At 42.5% G+C, this 19996-nt stretch overlaps 1 pseudogene; it reads right to left on the bottom strand.

Annotated features, from left to right (window-relative positions):
- Positions 1 to 11650: 11650 nt before the first annotated feature.
- On the bottom strand, positions 11651 to 11768 carry LOC134946965 (5S ribosomal RNA; annotated as a pseudogene).
- Positions 11769 to 19996: the final 8228 nt, after the last annotated feature.

The following is a 19996-nucleotide window of genomic DNA, read 5'->3' as shown; positions in this document are numbered from 1 at the left end:
TCAGGCCCATATCCACTCCTGTCTGTAGGAAGTGGAGAAGACGACCCAGATGAAAATCTTCCGTAGGTGCATTCTTGGTCTCACACCAAGACACATACTTTCGCCAGATATGGTGATAATGTTTTATCGTCACCTCCTTCCTAGCCTTTATTAAAGTAGGGATGACCTCTTCCGGAATCCCCTTTTTTGCTAGGATTCGGCGTTCAACCGCCATGCCGTCAAACGTAACCGCGGTAAGTCTTGAAATACACAGGGCCCCTGCTGCAACAGGTCTTCCCTCAGAGGAAGAGGCCAGGGGTCTCCTGTGAGCATTTCTTGTAGATCCGAGTACCAGGCCCTTCGAGGTCAGTCTGGGACAACGAGTATCGTCTGTACTCTTCTTCATCTTATGATCCTCAACACTTTCGTGATTAGAGGAAGAGGAGGAAACACATAGACCGATTCAAACACCCACAGTGTTACCAGTGCATCTACTGCTACTGCCTGAGGGACACGAGACCTGGCGCAATACCTCCGAAGTTTTTTGTTGAGGCGTGACGCCATCATGTCTATTTGAGGAGTTCCCCAAAGACGTGTTACGTCTGCAAAGACTTCTTGATAAAGTCCCCACTCTCCTGGATGGAGATCGTGTCTGCTGAGGAAGTCTGCTTCCCAGTTGTCCACTCCCGGAATGAAGACAGCCGACAGAGCGCTTACATGATTTTCCGCCCAGCGAAGTATACTTGTGGCTTCCGCCATCGCGACTCTGCTTCTTGTCCCGCCTTGGCGGTTCACATGAGCCACTGCTGTGACATTGTCTGATTGAATCAGAACCGGTAGGTTTCGAAGAAAACTCTCCGCTTGTCGAAGGCCGTTGTAAATGGCCCTGAGTTCCAACACATTGATGTGTAGACAGGACTCCTGGTCTGACCAAAGACCCTGAAAAGTCTTTCCCTGTGTGACCGCTCCCCATCCTCGGAGTCTCGCGTCCGTGGTAACCAGGATCCAGTCCTGAATCCCGAACCGGCGACCCTCCAGCAGGTGAGCACTTTTGCAACCACCACAGGAGGGACACTCTGGTTCCTGGGGACAGAGTTATTTTCCGATGTAAGTGCAGATGGGACCCGGACCACTTGTCCAGAAGGTCCCATTGAAAAGTCCTTCCATGGAACCTTCCGAAGGGAATGGCCTCGTAGGCCGCCACCATTTCCCCCAGAACTCGAGTGCATTGGTGAACTGACACCCATTTCGGTTTTAGCAGGTCTCTGACCATGTTCTGGATGTCTTGGGCTTTCTATATTGGGAGAAAGACCTTCATTTGTTCCGTATCCAGTATCATGCCTAGGAACGGTAGTCGAGTTGTCAGAATCAACTGTGACTTCGGTAGATTTAGAATCCAACCGTGTTGCTGGAGCACTCTCAGAGAGAGCGCCACACTGCTCAGCAATTTCTCCCTTGATCTCGCTTTTATCAGGAGATCGTCCAAGTATGGGATAATTGTGACTCCATGCTTGCGCAGGACCACCATCATTTCCGCCATTATCTTGGTGAAATTCCTCGGGGCCGTGGAAAGTCCAAATGGCAACGTCTGAAATTGGTAACGACAATCCTGTACAGCGAATCTCAGGTATTCATGATGGGGGGCATATATATGGGACAAGAAGGTACGCATCCTTTATGTCCAGAGACACCATAAACTCCCCCTCCTCCATGTTGGCTATTATTGCTCTGAGAGATTCCATTTTGAATTTGAATCTTTTTATGTACAGGTTTAGGGATTTCAGATTCAAAATCGGTCTGACCGTACCGTCCGGTTTCGGGACCACAAATAGCGTTGAATAGTAACCTCTTCCCTGCTGGTGCAGGGGAACCTTGATTATCACTTGCTGTATACACAGCGTTTGAATTGCAGCTAACACTACATCCCTTTCCAATGTGGAAGCTGCTAGGGGCGATTTGAAAAATCGGCTCGGGGGCACATCCTCAAATTCCAATTTGTAACCCTGGGAAACTATTTCCAACACCCAGGGATTCAGGTCCGAACTGACCCAGGCCTGACTGAAAAGTCGAAGACGTGCCCCCACCGGTGCGGACTCCCTCAGGGGAGTCCCAGCGTCATGCTGTGGTTTTTGGAGCAGCCGGGGAGGACTTCTGTTCCTGGGTACCTGCCGAAGCAGGTGCTCTCTTGCCTCTGCCCTTACCTCTGGCGAGGAAAGAGGATCCCCGACCTCTTTTGGACTTGTGCGACCGAAAGGACTGCATCTGATAGGGTGTTGCTTTCTTTTGCTGTTGGGGAATATATGGTAAAAAATTTGATTAACCTGCTGTAGCTGTGGAAACCAGGTCCGTCAGCCCATCCCCAAACAATACATCACCCTTATAGGGTAGTACTTCCATATGTTTTTTGGAATCCGCATCACCCGTCCATTGGCGAGTCCATAAGGATCTTCTCGCTGAGATAGACATGGCATTGGCCCTAGAAGCTAGCAATCCAATGTCCCTTTGAGCATCCCTCATAAAGAAGACTGCGTCTTTTACATGGGCTAGAGTTAGGAATATAGTATCCTTATCCATAGTGTCAAATTGATCTGTCAGATCATCTGTCCAAGCTGCAATTGCGCTCCACACCCATGCCGACGCAATCGTCGGTCTTAACACAGCATCCGTATGAGAATAAATACCCTTTAAGGTAGTTTCTTGCCTGCGATCTGCAGGGTCCTTAAGGGCCGCTGTGTCAGGAGACGGTAGCGCCACTTTCTTGGAAAAGTGCGTCAGGGCCTTGTCCACAGTGGGGGGTGATTCCCAAATCTCCCTGTCCTGCTTAGGGAAAGGGTATGCCATTAAAAAATTTTTGGGGATCTGCGGTCTCTTATCCGGAGTCTCCCAAGCTTTTCCAAAGAACTCATTTAATTCATGAGATGTGGGAAAATTAATAATCTGTTTCTTTTCCTTAAACATGTGTACCCTTGTGTCGGGGACCGAGGGTTCATCCACAATATGCAACACATCCCTTATTGCCACAATCATACACTGAATGGGTTTAGTCACCCTAGGGTGCAATTTTACTTTGTCATAGTCGACACTGGAATCAGAATCCGTGTCGGTAGTAGTGTCTTGTGTTAAGGTACGCTTTTGAGACCCCGACGGCCCCTGCGAGTCGGTCCAATCTGAGGATTGACCGCCTGATGTCCCCCCTAAACCAGCCTTATCAAGCCTTTTATGTAAAGATGCCAGACTTGCATGCAACGTATGCCACATGTCCATCCAATCTGGAGTCGGCACAACCGATGGGGACACACCACTCATTTGCTCCACCTCCTCCTTGGAGAAGCCTTCCGCCTCAGACATGTCGACACACACGTACCGACACCCCACACACACAGGGATTAACCTATAAGGGGACAAAACCCCAACCAGGACCTAAGGAGAGACAGAGAAAGAGTATGCCAGCACACACCAGCGCTTAACAACACTGGAAGAAAATATATATATATATATATCCAGATAGCGCTTTTTTATATATATTATGTCAATTCCCACTTACTGCGTCGCCAAAGTGCCCCCCTCCTCTTTTTTCCAGCCTGTGTTCAGCAGGGGAGAGACCAGGGAGCCAGCATTTTCTTTCTCATGCAGCTTCTGTGGAGAAAATGGTGCTGGTTAGTGCTGAGGATCAAGCCCCGCCCACCCGACGGCGGGCTTCGGGCCCAGTGATTTTTCAATAAAATGGCGGGGGATCAGCGATTTACTACCTCCGCAGTCTAATGCCACTGTATTTGTGCCAAAGTGTGAGGTTTATTGCTGCCCAGGGCGCCCCCCCCTGCGCCCTGCACCCTTCAGTGCTGCTCTGTGTGTGTGTGACTGGGAGCAATGGCGCGCAGCTTACTGCTGCGCGCCTTACCTCATGAAGATCTGATGTCTTCTGCCGCCTAAGATGTCTTCTGTCTTCTCTACCCGCTTCTACCTTCGGCATCTGTGAGGAGGACGGCGGCGCGGCTCCGGGACGAACCCCAGGTGAGACCTGTGTTCCGACTCCCTCTGGAACTAATGGTGTCCAGTAGCCTTAGAAGCAGTGCCCAACTTGACAAGCCAGCTCTGCTTCTCTCTCCTCAGTCCCACGATGCAGGGAGCCTGTTGCCAACAGGACTCCCTGAAAATAAAAAACCTAACAAAATTATTTTTCCACAGAAAACTCTGGAGAGCTCTCTGCAGTGCACCCATTCTCCTCTGGGCACAAGATTTAACTGAGGTCTGGAGGAGGGGCATAGAGGGAGGAGCCAGTGCACACCCATAGTCAAAGTTCTTTTTAGGTGCCCTATCTCCTGCCGGAGCCCGTCTATACCCCATGATCCTTACGGAGTCCCCAGCATCCTCTAGGACGTAAGAGAAATATATATATATATATATATATATATATATATGGAATATGGCTAGTTGTGAAGCTTTTCCGTTCTTTGTCCTTTTTTGTGATACCATTTACTAGCCTCTGAAGAAGTCATCTTGACGAAAACGCGTTGGTTCAAATCAGTTACGGTCTTCTGTTCAGTTTACCACTGCACCCTTTGAGCTCACACCTGTGAAGGTGAAGGTGATTGTTCCATCTGTTGTAACTGACGGACTTCCTGGACTGTATTGCAATGTTTGGCCTTTTCTCAGGTGATCTTTTGGTGTGAGGGTATATCCACAGGTTTACAGAAACAACTTATACCATGGAGGAAATTCTCTGAACCCTATATGAGATCAAGAATCTGAATACAATTACATTCTGAAGGCCATGTACTGAGCGCTATTGGTTTTTGTATATAAAATTTGTTGTATAGGGATCCACTAACAGGGATTCTTTCCAATTTGCTGCTGGTGCCCTGAGCGCAAGCTTTAGACATTTTTGTATCTGTGTTTATGTATATATATATATATATATATAATGGTTTTTGGTGCCCGGCACTCCTGGTCCTTGGCGGCAATTGCCTGGGTGCCCTCCGCTCCAAATCAGGTAACACTAAGACAAATAGCAGCGTCACTCCAGGACTTTGAAATTTTTTTTTGTGTATTTAATGAATCACTATTCCAATGTTTCGGGGTCCGTAACCCCTTTGTCAAGGTGTGAATCACCTTGACAAAGGGGTTACGGACCCCGAAACGTTGGAATAGTGATTCATTAAATACACAAATTTTTTTTTCAAAGTCCTGGAGTGACGCTGCTATTTGTCTTAGTATATATATATATATATATATATATATAGTCTTTCATGTATTGGTACAGGTACAGCTTGGTGTGCTGGGGGACACCAGAGGTTAATCCCCAATGTACTTCTAGCTTAGACTATCTCCCCCCTTTAACACACCTGAATTGTATTTTCTAATTGATAATGAGCAACTTACATTTTGACACACAGGGCAGGACCAGTAATGTCATAGCAGCTATAGTGGTTGTAGTTTAAACTTTTTAAAATATATCAGATCCCATTAAGATACTGTTGTAAAGCTGTGGTAGGGGCTATTTGTTATTTCACTTTTTAACAAAGGTGCAGTGATATGTCAGGTTACCGCTGGACAATGCATCCCCTTCATGGTTTCATTTGTGAGCAATTCAACTGGTGAACTTTGGGTAGTTCATGGCCAGAACATGTACAGTGGAGGAGACAGTGCGTGAAGTACAATTAAAGATGAGCTTTGAAGTAGAAGTGCCTAAATGATAGTGTTCTAGTATAAGGCAATGATAATCCATATAGTCATACTAGTTGCAATTCTCACCAAATAGACTAGTACATGTGTGGTGCACACCATAAGAAGGCTTCAAGCAAGGGTGGTTGTCTACCCTAATGAAGGGCTCTGACAGTTCTATAACAGGGTGCATGAGCTTGGCATGGTGTAGTTCCACACAGCAATTTAGATGTCAATCAACAGTTAATGTTGGTAAACACAAGCCTATTCTGAGTGATCACATGCAGTCTATAGTGATGTATTTTGATATAGAAGGGAGGGAATGTTCCAGGATAATAATTTCCAAAAAACATTCATTCTTACAGAAGTAAGAAGTTTGATGGGCATAAGAATGATGTAACTGTGTCATGCCTGCCACGCTCAACAGATCTCTTTAAAGTTTAAAACAATTTAATAAAAAAACAAAAGCAAAAAAACAACTGATGGAATTTCTTATAAAAGAATGGTCTCACAGAGTTCCAGACACTTATACAATCTGTATCTGTTCTCCACCCTTGTGATGCCCCAACAGTCAGTTGTATCTCCATGCATATTTATTATATGTATGAGGAAGCTGGCATGTGTGTTACATTTCTATGTAAAGACTAGTTGTTCTACCAATTCTTCGCATGGGAGTTTCTGATTTTCGCAGTTGTAAATATAAATGAGTGGTGAAAATTTGGTATAACTATAGAGCTGTAAATATGATACGTCTTAATGTAAGGAAATATTAATCTATGGTTCTTGGTATTACCCGAGGGGCACCCATAGCAGATACCGTAAAAAGTGACAGGACCATTTTTGTAGTTTATTAAAGTCTACCCACTGGAGGTGCAATCCAAATTTTGATCTGATAGTCCATTTTGGCATTATCATTCATGCAACACAAGCCACGCATTGGTAATGACGTCATTATATAAATCCCCTTTTCTTCCCCTTCAGGGAGGGTTATTAAAATTCTGATTGCATAGTTTTCCTATTTCCCACCTGAAGAATACCTATGTTAAATTTCAGCTTCTAAACATATCGGGAAGTAAGAGAATGAGTGAGTGAGGACTTTCGCATTTATAGATATATATATATCTATAGATATATATATTATATATATATATTTTATATATATATATATATATATAGATATATAGATATATAGATATATATATATGTTTCATTTTCATACTTTGAATATGTTATCTCCTTACCTAATAACGTTAGTACCTTATGTGAGAGGATAGGGATACGGGTCAGTTTTGTAGAAGTTCATAACAGTGATGTAGAAAAAAATCCTAGTATTGGATTGGATAATCATTTTCTGGGGAATATGTCAAAGGTCTCAACAGCTCAAAGAATTTTGAACTTTGTAATGTTTCAATCTGCACAAGAACTTGTTGAAATGTTTATTAACCGACACACAGATGTTGTTGGGCAGACATTTGAGACTCATGTTTTATCTACAGTCTTGTTCTCTAGCAGTGGCATGTTAAATAAACAAAGAGATGACAAAAGCTGTTTTCACTGCTCATCATGAGTACATTTTTCCAGCATGATGTTTGCATGAATAATATGAAGTCAACGCACCCTTGGATAGGTAACAACATGCTGCAATAATAACTCTAACTTCTAAACCATATTCCATTTGTTTCCATTTGTATGTTAAGATTGTATTTTTATTGATTTAACATTTCATGCTATTACATTTTTTTCCCAACTTTTAATTTCCCTTGACTGTTTTTAATAACTCTTCAGTGAAGCTATGGACTTGGGCTTGCTATTTCCTTTTTCTAGAGAATGCATACGATACTCTTATAAGCTTTATACAACATTTTCTGGCATTCTGTAAACTCTTGGTAGGGAGATTTGAATGTATGATATATGGTTTTGATTTGTTTGGATAGTATAAGTTGCAATATAACTTTATTGTAAGAAACCTGAAAACTTTGCAAGTTGATAAATGTGGGTAAAGTTATTAAAGCACATACTGCAGATATAGCCTAAATGAGAAGCTGCACTGAGAACAGAATATCATGCCTGACATATTCAATAAATTAAATAGTAGTGAATATAATTTTATGTTTAAAAGTAAGCTGTAACCTCAAAAGTTTGAACTTCCTACCAAATGCAGAATGAGCGTGAGTAGGTCTCCTCCTCTTCTGGCTCCTAATTATCTAATTCTCATTTTACATGTTATTATGATCAGATATATTCATTAGAAATTGGACTGCGATATTGAAAAATAATGCATGCATATATTAGCATGCAGTTGCTGGGACTGAGATTGCGAGAAAGCTTTGTCATGGCGAGAGCCTGCAGTACAAGCAAATTAAAAATTGCAGCTGTGACTTTGCTTCTGTATTCTGATCCAGTATTCTAAGTAGGACTGTCATCAGAAATTGCTAGGCCTGGGACTGACAAAAGAGACCGGGCACCCCTGGGGGTGGACCTATGGATACTGTGGGTGGGGCTACCATGGTAGTGGGGCATCAATTGGTGGATAAACCAGTTTTCAAAAAATTTGTCAAAGTTTGGGATGTGCGGGCGGGTGTTATTATAACATGTCAATCTTTCATATAAATTACCCCAGCCCTGCCCCATCCACCTCCCTCTCACATACATATACCCCAGCCACCTCCCTCTCACAGATATATATATATATATATATATATATATATATATATATATACACTGCTCAAAAAAATAATGGGAACACTAAAATAACACATCCTAGATCTGAATGAATGAAATATTCTTATTAAATACTTTGTTCTTTACATAGTTGAATGTGCTGACAACAAAATCACTAAAAAAGTATCAATGGAAAGCAAATTTATTAACCCATGGTGGTCTGGATTTGGAGTCACCCTCAAAATTAAAGTGGAAAAACACACTACAGGCTGATCCAACTTTGATGTAATGTCCTTAAAACAAGTCAAAATGAGGCTCAGTAGTGTGTGTGGCCTCCACGTGCCTGTATGACCTCCCTACAACCCACACACGTGGCTCAGGTAGTGCAGCTCATCCAGGGTGACATATCAATGCGAGCTGTGGCAAGAAGGTTTGCTGTGTCTGTCAGCGTAGTGTCCAGAGCATGGAGGCGCTACCAGGAGACAGGCCAGTACATCAGGAGACATGGAGGAGGCCATAGGAGGGCAACAACCCAGAAGCAGGACCGCTACCTCCGCTTTTATGCAAGAGGAACAGGAGGAGCACTGCCAGAGCCCTGCAAAACGACCTCCAGCAAGCCACAAATGTGCATGTGTCTACTCAAACGATCAGAAACAGACTCCATGAGGGTGGTATGAAAGCCCGACGCCCACATGTGGGGGTTGTGCTTACAGCCCAACACCGTGCAGGACGTTTGACATTTGCCAGAGAACACCAAGATTGGCAAATTCGCCACTGGCGCCCTGTACTCTTCACAGATGAAAGCAGGTTCTCACTGAGCACATGTGACAGACGTGACAGAGTCTGGAGATGCCAAGGAGAACGTTCTGCTGCCTGCAACATCCTCCAGCATGACCGGTTTGTCAGTGGGTCAGTAATGGTGTGGGGTGGCATTTCTTTGGGGGGCCGCACAGCCCTCCATGTGCTCACCAGAGGTAGCCTGACTGCCATTAGGTACCGAGATGAGATCCTCAGACTCCTTGTGAGACCATATGCTGGTGCGGTTGGCCCTGGGTTCCTCCTAATGCAAGACAATGCTAGACCTCATGTGGCTGGAGTGTGTCAGCAGTTCCTGCAAGACGAAGGCATTGATGCTATGGACTGGCCCGCTCGTTCCCCAGACCTGAATCCAATTGAGCACATCTGGGACATCATGTCTCGCTCCATCCACCAATGCCACGTTGCATTGTAGACTGTCCAGGAGTTGGCGGATGCTTTAGTCCAGGTCTGGGAGGAGATCCCTCAGGAGACCATCTGCCACCTCATCAGGAGCATGCCCAGGCATTGTAGGGAGGTCATACAGGCACGTGGAGGCCACACACACTACTGAGCCTCATTTTGACTTGTTTTAAGGACATTACATCAAAGTTGGATCAGCCTGTAGTGTGTTTTTCCACTTTAATTTTGAGGGTGACTCCAAATCCAGACCTCCATGGGTTAATAAATTTGATTTCCATTGATAATTTTTGTGTGATTTTGTTGTCAGCACATTCAACTATGTAAAGAAAAAAGTATTTAATAAGAATATTTCATTCATTCAGATCTAGGATGTGTTATTTTAGTGTTCCCTTTATTTTTTTTGAGCAGTGTATATATATATATATACCATTGCCATGCCTCACCTGTCAGCCGGAGTTTCCCAGCATGCTACAGAACTTGGTTTGCCGTAATCCTTGCAACAAGGGATTGTGGATCCGCATTAGCCGAGTGCAATAATTTATGTCAATAATGTATAGTTATATAATGATCAATATCCAAACTTTTAGCTTCAATAAAGAACAGTATCCGATTGGTGGTGCTCCCAATTATTTTGTAGACAACTACAATTTAAAGTGAGAAAGACAGACAAAAAAAACTCTTTTTGGGAGCACTCTTATGTAATAATAAAGTAAGTGAAATGATTGAAAAAATTCTGAATGTGCCAATAATATAAAACTTAACCTTTAATTGATTCCCGATAAAATCTGACATTGTTGTTTTAGAACAATTATATAAAAACTTGATTGCCTTTTTAACACATAAGGTTCAACTTGCAGAATTAACTGCAATTAAAAATCTGTGGAATGTATTGTGGATCCCTATATTAAATGAAAAGGAATCTGATTGACCACTGAGTGGTTTGTAACTATGTGATATATTTAACTGACAAACTCTGTTGACAGTAACAGCATCTAAGATGGATCATATGGTAGTATATATGGGATGTTTGTTTTGTAAATGCTGATTTACTTACAGGACTAAAAGCAATACCTTAATACACTTTAAATTCGAGCCGCTGCGGCCGCTGTATTCAATCCTTAGCCTACGTACTTTTTACTTAGTTAGCGTACAAAGGCCCGTACCGTGTATGCAATTTGTGTACACACGCTGCAACGGACGTACAAAGTACACGCAGTGCATACACACACACCAACACGCTGAGAGCACAATGCAGCTTCACGTGTGGCTGAATTACACTTAATACCTTAGCAGGAAAAGAGACACGACACCAATTGTATTTAAGATGTTGGGATCCGACCCACCAACATATAATTGCTGAAAGGGGGTTACAACAGATATACAATCCCAATAACAGAAAAGAGGCTACAATACAATGGTACATACGTTTGGTTTCGCCAGCGCCACACGGTCCGGTGCTCAGTCAATCTAGCAAGATGACCTTCAGAGAGAGATGAATGACCAGCTAGGCAGCTTGGCTTTTATACAGTTGGTCAAAACACAGTACAATAGAAACTGTAACCTCTTCATCTATAGGACAAAGGGCTGGTCATTTACAGTACAGGAGGGGTCATAGGTTTATTTGAATAGGTGGGCGATGTCTGGTCCAGGTGTGCTTGCAGTTGGTCTCCACTGGGTTCTCGCCGAATATCAGAGTACAGTAAACACAGTATAATATCTTCTGCAAACTAATACCGGAATGTTGCCCTTAAAATACCCTACAGTTGGATACCAAACACCACCTCATAACCTAATGCTGTCCCCTCATATCCTGTAAAGGTGAATCCCTTTGTTGTTGTACCTTTTAAACAAGTATAACTTGCTGGTGTGGTGCATGTGGGCTATGTGTACCTTGTGCAATATGTCGATTAAATATGAGATATGTCTTTGTGGCTTTTCCATGTGAATACAAATGCTACCGTAATTACTCATACCACGCGCTAATACGCAGGACCGCGTGAGCGGTCATACGCAACTTGCGAATATGCGCACGCACGGCAGAACAAGTACACGCACGGAGGCCATCTGTGTGTAGTTTGTACGTGATGTGTGTACTGTAACATTTTCCGACTTCGACAGTTTCTTGAAAAATTGCCCACGACACCTAGTATTCCCAGGTGGTTTCCCATCCAGGTACTGACCAGGCCTTACCTGCTTAGCTTACGAGATCAGATGGTATTGGGCATATTCATGATAGTATGGCCGTGGGCAGTTAATTCAAGAACGGGAGAAACACTTCTGCTTTTTGTGCTTGACACAAACCGTGTTTTTTCCAAATGACAGAGTGTGTACACTTCTGCTTTATGTTGTGACAGTAATTGGTGTACTGGGAGAGGCGAATCACCTCAGCCAGAGTTACTGTCAACCGGATTTTATTGGGGAATCAATTAAAGGTTAAGTTTTATATTATTGGCATATTCAGAATTTTTTTATTCATTTCACTTACTTTATCATTACAAAAGAGTGCTCCCAAAAATAGTTATTTTGTCTGTCTTTATCACTTTAAATTGCCATAATCCTACAGACATAATGTTGCCTTCTCTTTGATTTACACATGATGCTTTTTTGTGTTCATATGTATTTGTTCGTCCATATTGGTTTTTTTTTTGTCTCCTCCATGGCAGTGGCCATTTTGTTGTCTAAACAGATATCCTCATTCGCAGCTGCAGAGGTGGGTCCCCTCTCTGTCCAGGCCTGGTACTGCAGTCCAGACAGTCCTCCCCCCCTCCCGATGGGGGCCCCGGTTCTAACTGTGCATGCACTGCTTCAGTGGGTAATGACAGAGAGGTATCTGGAGGAACCTTCAATGATAAGATTTGTGTCACAGTAGCCCATAGGGTGCATGTATAAGGATGGAGAGGGCCCTGCCTATTTTTTCAGTCCCGGGCCACACAATTTCTGATGACAGCCCTGTATATAAATCAAGTGATCTACAGGCATATCACACTGCCCATCCAGTCTGGAGAACCCTTAACCTAGTAGTCCTTGGCTTAAATTTGACTTCTCTTCTGAATTATCTTAGTAGTTTATCCAAGACTTCCCTGTATACAATATATCCTCTGGCTTGATTATGACTCTCCTTTGTATAATCAATGTGGCATATCTATGAATACGCATGTACCAGACAATTGCTTGCTGACTACTCTTCAGTGTTTTCCTACCACCAGCCTATGATGTTACAGTAGGTACCTGTACAAAGGGCAATGACCTGCATATCAGTAAAAGTGATGACCAACCCGCTTTGCAGGGAGGCCTGACAGAAACCACAATTAATGTGCATTAGACTACACATCTCTAAAATACAGTATTTAGTGCTAATACAAGCTCACAGTAACATAAACTCATAGTTCCTACTATATCATAACATTATGCTCTGGCCTATAATTTTTTTTTTATTCTGCTGGTAGTGTTTATCTCAAAGACCTTCTGCAACATCTCACAGATAATACATACTTTTATTCAGCGTATCTACTGTATGCTTTATCTGCTCCCACTGAACCACTGAAGCTTCAACAAATAGTCTTGATCTCAGTTACAGATTCCTAATCTACCCAGGTTTGATGGAGATCACACAGCTTGCATGTAATTTCTTAATCAATGGTTTATTCAGTATGGATTGATGCCACTAATTTTCTCTCTAAGAAAGCATTGGTTGCTTATATCATATTTTACCTACAGAATTTGCTTTGGCATTGGCCCTTCCTCTCTGGGATAAAGTGATCCACAGTTGCACGGTGGTGCTACTTTCATCGAGTCCTCACTGGGACACGTGTACTGTGCTACATCCAGCATCTTTAGTTTAGGGAAAGTCACTCAGCTAGTGGGCCACTATGTGACCCAGTTTAGTACATCACCACCCTATCTAGCCTGGAACAATGAGGCTCTAATTACAGCCATTTGGCAAGAACTTTCTGAACATGTTAAGAATGAACTAGCTTCCAGGAAGTAGCCTTTTGGACTTGAGGACTTAATTTATCTCTATTAAAGTCAACATTTGTCACCATGAGCTCAGGATACTTTAGGTAACAATCAGGAATTTCTTCTGTTCACTTTGTACCTCATTTCTCTTCTCCATCTCAACCCCCAGAGGAGCCAATGCAAGTTGGTCATTCCCAAATTTCTGCAGGATAGACAGGCCTTCCTAGAGAGCTTATCTGCCACCAGTTCCATTGTCTTGTGTATACCATGGATTTATGGTGGTGCTGTTTCTTTGAAAAAAAATGGGAGTTTAGGTTTTGCGTTGATTCCGGAGGCTGATGTCATCACTATTAAAAATATATATCCTCTACCTCTCAATTTGGCACTTTTCAACAAAATTACAGGAGCCACCAAGATGAACCGGGGTGCTAACAATCACTAAGATGGACCTTGGGGTACTTAAAACCTTAACAGAATTGGAAGAGGGGATGAGTGGAAGACCAGAGTTAACCTTTACAAATACTCGGTTATACCTTTTGGCCTATGTAATGCCTCAGCATTATTCCAATAGTTTATTATTTTATATTTCAGGATATATTTAATCAGTTTGTGGCTTTCTATATATTCTCCAAAAGCCTGTCCATTAATAATAACATGTGTCAAGGTTCTTCTCTGTCTATGAGTAAAGAAAAGTTTTATCAGAACCCTTATCCCCAGAAATGGTAGAAGCTTTCAATTACCTCAAACAAGAGAAGAGAAGAAAAAGAATGTCTCCTTGTTGGTGCACGTAAATACCTCAAACAGAAATTTGTCTCTACACTTATTCAACCTAAACCTATATTCCCTTTCTTTCTCGAGGTAGACACTTCTACCATTGATGTTGGGGATATTATGTCTGAAAAAAGTGTCTCTATGAAAATGTGTGTATGTGGTGTTTTCTCTCGACAATTTTCTCCCACTGAAAAGAATTACGGCAACAAAGAATTCTTAGCCATCAAATTGGTGCTTAAATGGTGGAAATACCACCTGAAAGGGGAATATAATCCTATAATGTCTGAGTGGTCTATGTCTAAATCCTCAACAGTCCATTTGGTTGCTGTTTTTTGGCCATATCAATTTAATTATTACATACCTTACTGATAGCAAGAATAAAAAAAAGCCTACACTTTATCTCTGTCATTCGTCCAGCATGACTAAAAATCTGCAGAGGAAAACAAACTCATTCTGGACCCATCATGTGTGGCATCTCTTATTTCAATTAGTCAGATTCCACCTCCAGGGAAAGTCGCAGGTTCCTCTGAAACAACAACCCAATCAACTCTATTGCGCTCATGCATAATGTGTTTCATATCTCCTTTCTTAAGCCACCCATTTTTTATCGTTTTTATTCCACTGAAAGTCCACCTACAGTGATTATGGTACAACAGAAACAAGAAGACTTGAAAGAGAAACACCAGGGACTCATAGAAACATAGAATTTGATGGCAGATAAGAACCACTTGGCCCATCTATTCTGCCCTTTTTTTTATCCTTTAGGTAATCTCAACCCTTTTTGAACCTTAATTCTTTGTAAGGATATTCATATGCCTATCCCAAGCATGTTTAAATTGCTCTACAGTCTTAGCCTCTACCACTAAGGATATTCTTCAGTCTCTTGTTGACTGGAAGAGTTCCGGTCCAGATGAATATTGCTGGGTAAAAATTTAATTCCCCCTCAAAAAACTTTTTTGGGGTGCTCATTTCCTACCCCTAAAATGGGGACTAATGTTATGGTTCGCTGCATGGTTTACCCATCCTCTACATTCTGGTTCTGGTTCTGATAATAAATGTACCCGAATTGTCCCTACTGCTCCCTCAATGAACCTTTAATGAATCTTGTCCGAGCAACTTCCTCAATTTACTTTAGGGATGGGTGCGTCATCTACATTAATGATCAGGTATTGATGATGTCATTGAAACAGTAGATCCAATCCTGCCTCTAGTATTTAAATCTCACTCTGGCTGCAGAAAACTGTGAGTGTAGGTCTTACAAACTAGCTCCAACGTTTACAGTATGTGTCCAGTTATCTTCTACTCCTTTGTGTATGACCTTTGATATGTGTTTGACCTCTCTTCTGCACTATTCCAGTGGCTGATCCAAGACTTCTCCAGTGTATGACCCTTGACTTGCTTTTGACTTTTCTCAGTATTAACAAAATGTCCCTGTGCAAGACCTCTGCCTTTGACTTTGATTCTATCCTGCAAGCCACTGTGGAAATTCCATAAAACATTGTGCAGTAGACCCCGACTTGGTGACTACTTTTCAGAGTTTGATTACATCAGCCTGTAAGTCTAGGATCCTATACAGAGGGCTGCAACCTACTTACCAGGCACAGTGAAGACCCTTCCTCCTTGCAGGGGTCTCTGAAAAAAACACTGGTGCATTATTCTCCATGCCCCTGATACAGGTAATACAATAACTATCTGAAAGCAACAATAATACACAATTACTGGTGTATTTGACACTTTCCAGAAAACAGATTTTTAATTTGATATGTGTATTTTTATTTTTATTAAAATTATTAATTTACATATTACATCAGAATACTGTTTCATATTACTCCTTGAGACACTAAGAAAGAAACACAATCATTATACGTCTGCTTTACCAGTGTTCTTTTATTTATTTTAATGGGAATTGATAACTTTTCAAAAATAGCAGCAGCTGTTTTATATTCCAACATTAAAAAGCCTAAATAATAACTATTATACTCTCTCCTTAGCTGTCACTCTACTGTATTTTGCTGTCTGATGTTACCTCATATCTTGTAGATCGGGCCCGGCCAATCTGTGGCTGTTGTGAAACTGCACATCCCAGCATGCCCTTCTATAGTTTTACCATTCCCTAAATTTAGTATTCCCTAAATTTGTAGTTTCTCAACAGCCACAGGTTGGCCAGGCCTGCTGTAGATGGTTGATAGGAAGAGAGCCAGGAGAATCAGAGCTGAGAGTTAAGAAATCAGAATGAATTAAAGTGATTCACAAGCCAGATTTTTTTTCCTGAAAAAGAATTTTGTTAGGATTGTCAGATTGTTAACTGAACTTCAATTAAATCTCGAGTAACAAAAGTGTATGTGTGATAAACAAAAGTTCCATTACACCTCTGTCATTTGTTCCTATGTAATGGGCAACGGGTATAAAGGATTTCTTTCCAATACAGAGTCTGTGAGAGGTTCAACTCAATAAAGACACAGAGTATGAAGTTTTTTTAATATGAAATATTTATGTGTAACACCTGTGAAACATGACTAATTACCACTTACCGTGGATTGCTTAAGCACATACATATTGTAAATTTTCAGAGATCTTAATCTTTTAGAAGCCATAGCCAATGACCGTATCAGTAAATACACCTGGTAATAATGTGTGAGGTCTTAAAAGTTCAAGTAAAAACTAAAACAAATTAAAAAAATGACAGTAGCTTATAAAATGTAATGTACTGTATCAGTGCCTTAATTTCAGATGACAGGATTTTCTTTTTCACAATTCCTTGTAAATTTACTGGTTATGCTGATGTTTTCGCATATGAGCGATTATCAGCAAACTGCCTATGCGTCACTGCCGCAATGCACGCACACAGTGATTGATTTGTTTTACACTCACAGTGAAGATTTATTTACAAGTGATTTACAGGGAGCAGCCATTTTATGGGAGGTAACGGGGAGTGGCAGCAAAAATGTGGTTGTGTCGTGACTGTTTTCGGGGTATGTAACAGCTGCCTACTGCGATCTTGTATGCAGTAATCACATCTCTGGCATCTCAGTTGCGGCTGCTATTTTGTGTATCCAGAGACTAACTGGAGGAGTCGATGTTTCTTGGATCTGCATCGATGCTGCAAGTGTGTACGCAGTTACGGGCAGCTGCAAAGTCTCCGGTGGGCATCTCTATACATATCCCAGTAGCTGTACATTAGCATATTTTTGCATCCGTTGGAGCATTAGTGTACATAGTGGCATCACAACCCAGGTATTGGGGATGTGTCCCGCACCCCGGTGTCACCCCCGGAACGGGTTACACCAAAGTGCTGGCTCTTCTGCAGTGACAGGGGCCAGGTGCTGCAGAGTGATATACTCCTTCAGCACTCGGCTCCTGTCACAGATCAAGAGCCGGCACTACATCAGCCTAGTCTACGGGGGCAGCCAGCATTTCCAGAGGTGCTGGATCACCTCTCCCCCCCTCCCCGGAGTGATGTAACATGGCAACTCCACCTGCGCCATAGGGGGAGTAATAATGAGTGCACAACGGCTCTGAGTGTACAACTATGAATCAGGCCCATGGTTTACTAATATAGGTGTGCATTCATGCAAGTACTCAAAAAATACTATTGCAAAGAAGAAAAGGTGTATTCATGAGGTGCAGGATGTCACAATATTACTGCAGGAGGCATCTGTAGGAAATAGACGCCTCCTGCCAGCATCTGCAATCTGAGTGCTCTGTCTGAAGACGTAGCATCAGATCACCATCGCAAGGTCGCTATAGTAGCAGCAGTCGGCTCCGATGGATGCGACCGCAATCTGATTGACAGTGGTGGGTACTTGTTGGGTGGCGATGCTGTGTTGGGGGGTGGGGCGAACGGGACAGGTCGGGACCATTTTCGGTCCGAGCAAAGAAATGGTGTCCGACCGCCTGACAGCACCCAACCTTAAATACAATGGGTCCTCAATGTAATATCCAATAATGGCTATTCATATTCATAAACAATTTAGGCAAACAAAATGTGATATATTAATTTTGCCATTTGATCTTTGTCTATAAATTAGATCTATGCATTACAATAAACTAGAGATGTGCGATTTGATTGTTTAGACATCTGAACCCACCCAAATTTTGCGGATCCATACCAAGATCCGGTTTGGACCTTCTTGCGGTTCGAAATTCTGATTTTAAATTAGAGATGTGCGGGTTAGGTTTTACTCAGATTTACTCGGGGCTCGAAACGGTATCTTATTGGATCACAAATGTCACGCGTTTTGGATAGCCAATAAGCAAAACCCGAAATAACCGAGTAAATCAGAGTAAAACCGAACCCGCTCATCTCTATTTTAAAAATGAATTTCGGGTTTTAGGTTTTGAAAATTACATGATTTTAGCAGTTTTTATCCATTTTCAAAACATCCAAAACCCAGGATTTGGATTTTAAATCTGAATTCTGAACCAAAACACTTGAGGGTGGTTTTGCTAAACCAAAAGTGAAACCAAAACACGACAATGAAATTAGAATTAAAACCAAAACATGAGACTCTGCGCTAGAGATGAGCGTGTTCGGTTCGTCGAGATCCGAACCCCCCCGAACTTCACGTGGTTTACACGGGTCCGAGGCAGCCTCGGTTCTTCCCGCCTTACACGCAAAACCCGAACGGGGGAAAACGTCATCATCCCGCTGTCGGATTCTTGCGAGATTCGGATTCCATATAAAGAGTTGCGCGTCGCCGCCATTTTCACTCGTGCATTGTCGAGATAGCGAGAGGACATGGCTACGTTCTCTGCCTGAATAGCCCAATAGCAGCTAAATATCAGCTCAATATCTGTGCTCAGTATCAGTGCTGCATTGTGGTGACCAGTATATAGTAGTACAGTACAGTAGTCCATTGCTGTATTTTGCTGCTCCGTGTCAGTTCTATTATCCTGAACAGTGCTCAGTATCTGTGCTCATATTATCATTGCTGCATTGTGGTGACCACTGACCAGTATATAGTAGTACAGTACAGTAGTCCAGTGCTGTTCTCGCTGCCCAGTGTCAGTTCTATTATCCCGAACAGTGCTCAGTATCTAGAAAAGGGTTTTTGTTGGGGTTTACTTGGCACTTCAATAGACTATGTGGCAGCCTCGTAACTTCTATAGGACTTATCCCAGATAGTCCAAATGCATACAGAAAAAAGTGAAGTGAAGAAGAAGATGGCGCTACTGTGTCTAGGGGGAAGAAAAGGTGGAAGGGCCAAAACAGATACTTATCCTATGGATATGGGCCCTCATTCCGAGTTGATCGCTCGGTAATTTTCTTCGCATCGCAGTGAAATTCCGCTTAGTACGCATGCGCAATATTCGCACTGCGACTGCGCCAAGTAATTTTACAATGAAGATAGTATTTTTACTCACGGCTTTTTCTTCGCTCTGGCGAACGTAGTGTGATTGACAGGAAATGGGTGTTACTGGGCGGAAACACAGCGTTTTCGGGGCGTGTGGATAAAAACGCTACAGTTTCCGGAAAAAACGCAGGAGTGGCCGGAGAAACGGGGGAGTGTCTGGGCGAACGCTGGGTGTGTTTATGACGTCAAACCAGGAACGACAAGCACTGAACTGAACGCAGATGCCGAGTAAGTCTGAAGCTACTCTGAAACTGCTAAGTAGTTTGTAATCGCAATATTGCGAATAAATCGGTCGCAATTTTAAGAAGCTAAGATACACTCCCAGTAGGCGTAGGCTTAGCGTGAGCAACTCTGCTAAATTCGCCTTGCGAGCGATCAACTCGGAATGAGGGCCA

This window comes from Pseudophryne corroboree, chromosome 1, assembly GCF_028390025.1.
Source record: "Pseudophryne corroboree isolate aPseCor3 chromosome 1, aPseCor3.hap2, whole genome shotgun sequence".
NCBI classification, from domain to species: Eukaryota; Metazoa; Chordata; class Amphibia; order Anura; family Myobatrachidae; genus Pseudophryne; species Pseudophryne corroboree.
This window is presented reverse-complemented; position numbering and strand designations above follow the sequence as displayed.